Source organism: Dendrobates tinctorius, unplaced genomic scaffold, assembly GCF_039654945.1.
Source record: "Dendrobates tinctorius isolate UK_male_01 unplaced genomic scaffold, ASM3965494v1 ptg000455l, whole genome shotgun sequence".
Taxonomy (NCBI): domain Eukaryota; kingdom Metazoa; phylum Chordata; class Amphibia; order Anura; family Dendrobatidae; genus Dendrobates; species Dendrobates tinctorius.
Genome location: NW_027362117.1, coordinates 1,290,177 through 1,298,127, shown reverse-complemented (window position 1 = coordinate 1,298,127; position 7,951 = coordinate 1,290,177). Strand labels below are relative to the sequence as shown.

The following is a 7,951-nucleotide window of genomic DNA, read 5'->3' as shown; positions in this document are numbered from 1 at the left end:
TGTGGTTGAAATTGTCTATTTTGTACAACTTTGGTCTATAGTGTATGGGGGCCTTAAGGCAGGGGTATTGTAATGCTTATATTTTACTGTAAAGCAATTTCTGCAAATTAACCCAATAGCTGCTGGAAAATATTGTTTTCCGACGATACAGGTTCCCTTTAACATGTGTACAAGTGATAGATCTACACGTATCGTGTAATAAGTAAAATCAAGGTCAGAACAGAGAACAAAATGCATAATGAAGTGACAGAGCAGGTTATAATCACTGTCAATTCCAAAGTTTATACGATATAAAATCATCATATTATAATAATTAAGCCGATAATGACCAACGCAGAAACTCTTTGAAGAGCATTATAATATTGCATGATCCTGGACTGACCCACATTCCCAGAGTCAGATCTAGAGTAACATGTCTATGGCCAATTTTTGCTAATTTTCACTACTTTGCATTGTGTAAAATATTGTTATCCAATTCTTAAGAAATGTTATAAAGGCGTTAGGTACAGTCCTGGGAGATCTTGGGGTCACTCACATTATTTCAGGGAAGTTAGACTTTGAATGACTTTTGAATCTTTGTAAATCTTATTTCCTGGTCAAATTCAGTGAAGCAGAAAAATTTATCATGGCGAGATAGAAACACTACCTGAGTAGAGAAGAACATGACTATGATGGTGACATTTCCCTGTGACACTTTCCTCGGTCTCTCCTGCACATAGAATGTTCCTCGCAGCTTTCAAAGTTTTTTTTTCTGTCAAAATTGGACATTTATTTGGAGCCTTGCACTTTGTGAAAGTCTCAGAGGTCCGTTCAGTGAACTGTTCGTAACCGGTACCGATAATTCTGCAAAAGAGACACGAAAATTCATAAGAACTAAAGTTTTTGATCATATAAAACAAAGGATTAGTCAAATAGTATTTGACAAGATTTAGCCATTTTGTTCACCAACAATGGAACCAAAATTGTTCTCTCATAATGACGAATCTCATTGTGAAACAATGTCACCGGCTGCTAATGAACGTGACAACAGAAGTTCTTGCAACGGGAAAACAAAGGAATGCTCTCGCCATTGGTGGCTGCAGACAATTCACCTCTACTTATCCTTCTGACTATTCTCTAGTTTTGCTCTGGAGTTTGTCAGTACCGGTAGCATGAAGCGGTACCTGCAGACTTCTCTGGTGGCAAAGATAATCAAGCTCCTCTAATATGGCACATTCATATTTTCTGTCACAAGAACATTTACTGCATCTCCTAGTAGTCTCCAGAGCATGGCGCAGATACTAGACCACAGGCTGTTACACGAGAAGAGCTGGGCAAGGCTGTCCAAAGGCATCAAACCAGCAGCAAGACCAGTATCTGTTCCTCTGAGCAAGGTTGAACAGAAGGCGCACTGCCAGAGCCATACCAAATCACCTCTAGTGAATACTGGGGTGCAAGGATTTGATCAAATTTTTGGAATCATACGTCATGAGGGCTGAATGTCCTATTGTGTGACCGGTGCTCACAGCCAGCAATTGTCAGCGAACAACAGAGCTGGAAAGGCTGCTATTGGCGCCCCATTCTTTTCCCAGAAGACAGCAGAATCACACCGAGAATGTGACAGATGTGGAAAAGATTGGAGATGCTGTGGTGAAAATGATGCTGCCTTAAATACTGATGGTCCAGCATGCCCAGGGTGGTGGTAGTCAGTGGCAGTCTGGGAAGGTATATCCTTGAATGGTCACACATACAGTGAAGAAAATAAGTATTTGATCCCTTGCTGATTTTGTAAGTTTGCCCACTGACATAGACATGAACAGTCTATAATTTTAAGGAAAGGTAAATTTTAATATTGAGAGATAAAATATCAAAAATAAAATCCAGAGAATCACATTGTATAAATTATATAAAATTTGCATTTGCATGTCTCCACCGAGCACATCGGGGACGTCATTGGTCTGTGATTACACAGGAGCTGTCGGCAGCGGATCCTGATGATTTTTACATTCAGTAGCATTACCTTCCTCAGACGACCATTAATAACCTCAGTGACAATGAGGTGCTAGGATTTCGGCATGTGACGCTCATCCACCAGACTGAATACCGTATTTTTCGGATTATAAGATGCTCCAGATTATAAGTCGCACCCCAAACTTTGAGGAGAAAAATAGGAAAAAAATTTTTTTTTAATAAAATAGTGGTGCTTCTTAGGCTAAGTGCACACGTAGCAGAAAAATTCTGCTCAAAAACCTGACTCCCTTCCCAGAAACCGCGCCTTTTTTGTCTGTGCGTTTTCGTTGCGGTTTTGCGTTCACATACAGCGTTTTTTTAGCGGTATTTTTAGCGGTTTTGCCAATAAAACCGCTAAAAATAAGCTTCCCATTAATTTCTATGCATTTTGCACTTTTTGTGCATATTGATGCGCTTTTTACCGCGAAAAAACGCAGCATGCTCATTAATTTCGCGGATTTTTCCGCGTTTCTGGCTAGTGCTATGCGTTTTGAAAATGCGCTGGAAAAAAACGCATCAAAACCGCGACGAAAACGCGCGGAAAACGCACAGACAAAAAAGGCGCGGTTTCTGGGAAGGGAGTCAGGTTTTTGTTAATTCCTCTGCTGGTTTTTTTTTAAAGTTGATTTCTATGCTTGGTTATTTTTTTTTTTTGGAACTGTATTGAAATAATTTTATTTGGGTTTTTTTTGTTTTTTTTATGTTTTTTGGTAATTTTTTATTAGTATTTTTTGGTAATTTTCCTGCTGTTATTTTTTGGTTCTTTTTTTGGTACAGTTTTTTTATTTTTATGTTAATTTCTATGCTGGTTTATTTTCTCTGTTTTTTGGCAATCATTTCTTAATGTATTTTTTTTAAAATTTTCATGCTGGGTTTTTTTCTGTGTTTTTTATTCATGCTTATATTTTCATTCTAAAAAAATTTTTTTCATGGCTGGTTTATTTTCTAGATTTTTCATTTTAAAATTGTCTTTCTTTTCTAGGCTCCACAACGGGAGGAGGACCTCGCCCTGGACAATGACGAGCTCATCCGTCTAGTCCAGGAGCGAGTCCCACTGTGGGACACCCGTCACCAACTGCACTCGGACAACGTGGTGATCCGGCGGCTCTGGAACGAGGTGGCCGCATCGCTGATGGATGGCTGGGACAACGCCTCTCCCCGGGTCCACAAGGATTTTCGTAAGTATATAAATGCAGTGTTATGCAGCAGTGATCTTGGCCGGGATCACCCAACTGTGTGTGATGCTAGTAACTCCATGGAGTTTCTTATTTTTTTTTTTGTTTTTACCCACAGTGAACAAAGTCAGAACCCGTTGGCGCTCGATGAAGGACCGCTTCAACAGGGATATCCGTCAGGAGAAGCAGGTTCACAGTGGTGCTGCGGCAAGGACCGGCACGAAATACAGATATCATCGTGCCTTGGCATTTTTAAGACCGGTCCTTGCCTCCCGAACGTAAGTATTTTCTAGTTGTATTGTGTTTTATTCTGTGCTTTTCTATTCCACAGGAGTTGGCGATTGATAATTTATGGCAGTAATTTCTTTTTCTTTTCACAGCACCTGGAGCAGCACCCTGCAACCTGGGCCCGAAGCGGTCCTTCATCAAGCTGCATCGGAACCCGTCCCAGCCATCCATCAGCGAGGAAGCACCTTGCAGGTCTGCACCACAGTCATCTGGAGACCAGGAAGCTGGTCGCTCAGGTGTTCCCCTGTCCCAGGTCTCTGCCACTGGTTTTGCGGGCACTTCCCGCCAGCAGCGGCAGAGGACCTCGGACAGGCCTGTCATGCCCGAGTTCGTTGAATTGAGCTCGGTCTTTCAGAGTAGCCTCAAGGCACTCTCCGATAGACTTGAGAGTGGTTTCCTCCTTTTGGACCAACGCTACAAGTCTATCGAGGGTCGCCTTGAGCGCCTGGAAGTCGACCTCGCCAGACCAGCGCATCATTTCTATACACAAATAGCTCGGGACACGGCGGAAAACCTTACCCCTGAACTCCAGTTGACTGTCATGCAGGCCTGCAACAATGCTTTTATGCAGGCTATGCAGCAGAGTAGGTATATGCAGCAGTCAGCGGTGGCATTTCCACCGGGGCCACCGCTGACTCGATTCACAGCATTACCTACTTCTGCTGCATATCACTGCACGGACACCACACTTCCAAGCCACGCCGGACACCAATATACCGCCCCAAGTCCGAGTGCAGCTGGAGACTACCATGCCAAGCGCTGCGCTGCTCCTGCCTGGCCCACCACTGCTGCCACCACCACCACCACCACTGGATGGCACATTGTCACCACCCCTGCCTGGAGCGCCACACCACCCGGAGCACCACCCCCGCCACCACCATCACCACCACCGGGAGGACCACCCCGGTATGGACCGCCAACACGCCTGCATAGACCGCCACCACCACCACCACCTCTGAGCAGCATCAGCTGGGGGACCCGCATTCACTATTTACGGCCCCTGCCAGGACATCCACCACCACAACCAGCATGCCACAGCAGCTACAGGATCCTGGCAGCCGGTCCACAAGCTCCAGGCGGTCCCCCAGCTCCAGCCGGTCCACAGGCTCAAGGCGGTCCCCGGGGTCGAGCCAGTCCTCAGGCTCCAGGCGCTCCAGGCAGGACAGCAGCACGCCGACGGGACACCATCATAAAAAAAAAAAAAAAAAAAAAAAAAAAAAGAGGACTAACCCTCCCTACTCCCTCACCTCCCACTTCCCAACTTTCCTTGCCTCCGCTGCCTTCCCCCACAACCCCTTTCTCCACCCTAAGCCGTTCCTCATCCCTCCACACCCCCCAGTTTCCACCAACTGACCTCAAGTAAAAAAAATTTTTTTTAAATCTTAAATTATTTTATTTGAACGTTTGATTTGAAAATAATGTTTGGCTATTGTGTCTTTTGCCACCTGCACACACTGCGCCGTACACTTTGTGTTTTTGACACCTCATAGCTCCAGTACTGACACATGTTTCTTGTGTCAGTCTTGGAGCTATGTGATGTCAAAAACACAAATATATGACTTGTATTTTCATCCACCAGGCTCTTCAGTCTGCTAATATTGGTCAGACTGATGGTGGAGGGTGCAAGGCATATCTATTCTCACCTTGCCAGGTGTCATAAAGAGTGAATTGAGGATGGTGTTTTGCCCATCCTCATTTCACTCTTTGTGACACAAGGCCAGGGGATTCTAGATACCTTGTCATGAACCACATCATCTATACAGTCTGTGGCAAATAGACTGAATAGATGATGGAGAAATTACAGGCCATATCTACAAATACCCTGGCCTGGTGTCATAACTATTTAGCACACCTGGCCAGGTGAGTATACCTATGAGTTGTAATCTGCAGCGTCGCTTCAGTCTTCATTATCTATTGCACACAGACTGTAGAGATGCTGGAGGTTAACTCCTATGTGTATTCACCTGGCCAGGTGTCCAAAATTTCTGAAGTCAGGATGCGTTTTTTGGGGGCATCATCAATTCATCATGACACCAGGCCAGGGGATTGTAAAAGTTGTATAAACCTTTATCATCTCTCCAGTCTGCGTTCGACAGTGGAGATACTAAAACTAATATTTTTAATCACATGGTCAGTTATCAGACAGAGTGAAGGATGTTACTGCATCCCAAAATCAATATACTTAGGCCAGGTGATATAAATATTAGTTGTATTATCTACACCTTCTCGACAATATGCCTTATGAACACGGACTGGAGAAATGAGGAAGGTCATACAACTTTTATATGTAGGGTCACCTGGTCAGGAGTCCTAGTAAAGTCAGGAAGCACAGCATCCTGATTTCACTGGACACCTGGGCAGGCGAGTAGTGGAGTGTATTAAGACACAGTACACTGGGTACAGGTATTAAAAAAAGGTATTTTATTATTAACAAACAACAAAGCTATTACACCAGTTGATCCTGCCATGCTACACGACCCACATCGGATAAGAAGTCCGCAAATTGGTCCCTCATTTGGGCAACTTCGACTGATGACCGACGAGGATGCTGAGTAAAATCTGGCAAAGGGTTGGCAGCAGGTTCATCCATGTCAAAATTCGGCCGCTCCTTTGCCATAACAAAATTGTGCAGAACCACGCACGCCTTCACCACCTCATCCACTGTTTCAAGTTTGAGATTGATGGCGGTGCTGAGAATTCGCCATCTGGACACTAGAATGCCAAAGGCGCACTCTACAGTCCTGCGTGCCCTCGTAAGCCTGTAGTTGAATACTTTCTTGGAGTGGTCCAAGTCACGGCTGGAGTACGGCTTGAGCAGGTTTTGGCACATCTGAAATGCCTCATCCCCAACCACTACAAACGGCAGTGGTGGAGCTTGGGTTTGGGGAAGAGGCCGTGCCAGTGGAAAATTGAACTGGTTGCCGTACAACCTCCGGCCCATGAGTTTTTAAAAGTCTGGGAATCGTTGCCCCGTCCGAATGCCCCTATGTCCACCGCCACAAACCGTCAGTCTGCATCCGCAATGGCCATGAGTACTGTAGAAAAGTACTTCTTGTAGTTGTAGCACTCAGAGCCACTTCTTGCGGGTTTTGTGATGCGGATGTGCTTCCCGTCCACCGCTCCTAGGCAGTTCGGGAAATTGCAGACTGCCCAGAATTTGTCCGCTATTTGAAGCCACTTTCGGCAGTGGGCAAGGGCAGAAACTCCGGACACAGAACATCCCACAGAGCCCTGCAGGTGTCGGCAACAATCCCGGATAAAGTGGAGATTCCCAGCCGGTACTGGAAATGCAGGGATGAAAGACTCTCTCCAGTTGCCAGGAACCTGCAAAACTTAAAAAGAAAAACAATTTATATTTCTGTCTAGGGTATTAATAAAAACACTGAAAATAAAAAGTACATGGCATAACTTTTTTGCATGGTTTTTTAATACAACATAGCAGAAAAACATTTTATAAAGGCTTGTGGTTAGTACATGACAGAAGAAAAACCATTATGCAAAAAAGCAATTTCCCAAAAATAATGTTAAAATTCATTACCAAAAAACACAGAATTTTTTAGCCAAAAAAAAAAAAAAAAAAAATTATGCAAACATAAAAACATTACATACCGTAAGGTGACGAGGAGCCTTTCTTCGGGAGGAATGGCACGCCGGAGCTGAGTGTCCCGTCTGCGGATGATTCCTTCAACCATACTTAGCAAGTCCAGGAAGCTTTGCTAGGACATCCGGGTATAGTCTGCAAATTTCTCCTGGTTTTCCTGGAGCTCGCTGTACAGCGTGTGATACGCTCCACGGCTTTCCCGGAGTTCGATTATTGGATGCCTCCAAAACCGACGCCGCTGCCGTCTATGCTGTCTCTCCCTTTGTTGCTGGCAAGAAAAGGCATACGCCTGAGACAGCGCAATGTCAAGATCCAACTTGAATCGGAAATTATCCAGACGCAGGTCCATCTTGACACCGGAAACAGCAGCAAAATCTGAGGAATTCATATAACAGGGTCTATATAAAACATTCCAATAACAAACGACCACTGGTGTCCCATTGGTGTACTCTATTTCTATTGTTTTTAAAGGAATGTGAACTGTCACACCTAGAAATGCATGCGCAAAAAAAACGCAAACGCATGCAAAAACGCATGTAAAATGCAAGAAACGCTGCTTTTTTTGACGCATCAGCGAACGCATGACAATTAAAAAACGCGCGTTTGTATTGTGTTTGCATGCGTTTTTCATTGCGTTTTTTATGTGCACGATGCGCTGCACAAAAAACCGCTAATGTGAAACTAGCCTTATTGCTCACCGGGGGTGGTGGCTGCGGTGAAGCGGGGTCCCAGGGTCGCTGCTGGAGGAGGCAGGAGTAGAGCATTGCTGCCTGCAGGCTAAGATGAAAGGGTGTGCGGGTGTCCTGTGCTGTGGAGGGATCCTGTGCTGCGGAGGGGCTCTGCCGACATTTGGCAAAAGGTCAGAGCCCCCGCAGTTCCGTGGTTTTCCGTGGCGGCT

The 7,951-nt window shown here is 45.0% G+C and overlaps 1 long non-coding RNA gene across 1 annotated transcript in view; it reads right to left on the bottom strand.

Moving 5' to 3' along the window:
• LOC141077513 (uncharacterized) overlaps nt 1-7,951 on the bottom strand; it is a 28,664-nt gene continuing 20,713 nt past the window's right edge. The window contains exon 2 of the long non-coding RNA XR_012227581.1: nt 1-843. This is a non-coding gene — a long non-coding RNA (uncharacterized lncRNA). The remainder of the gene's footprint in view (nt 844-7,951) is intronic.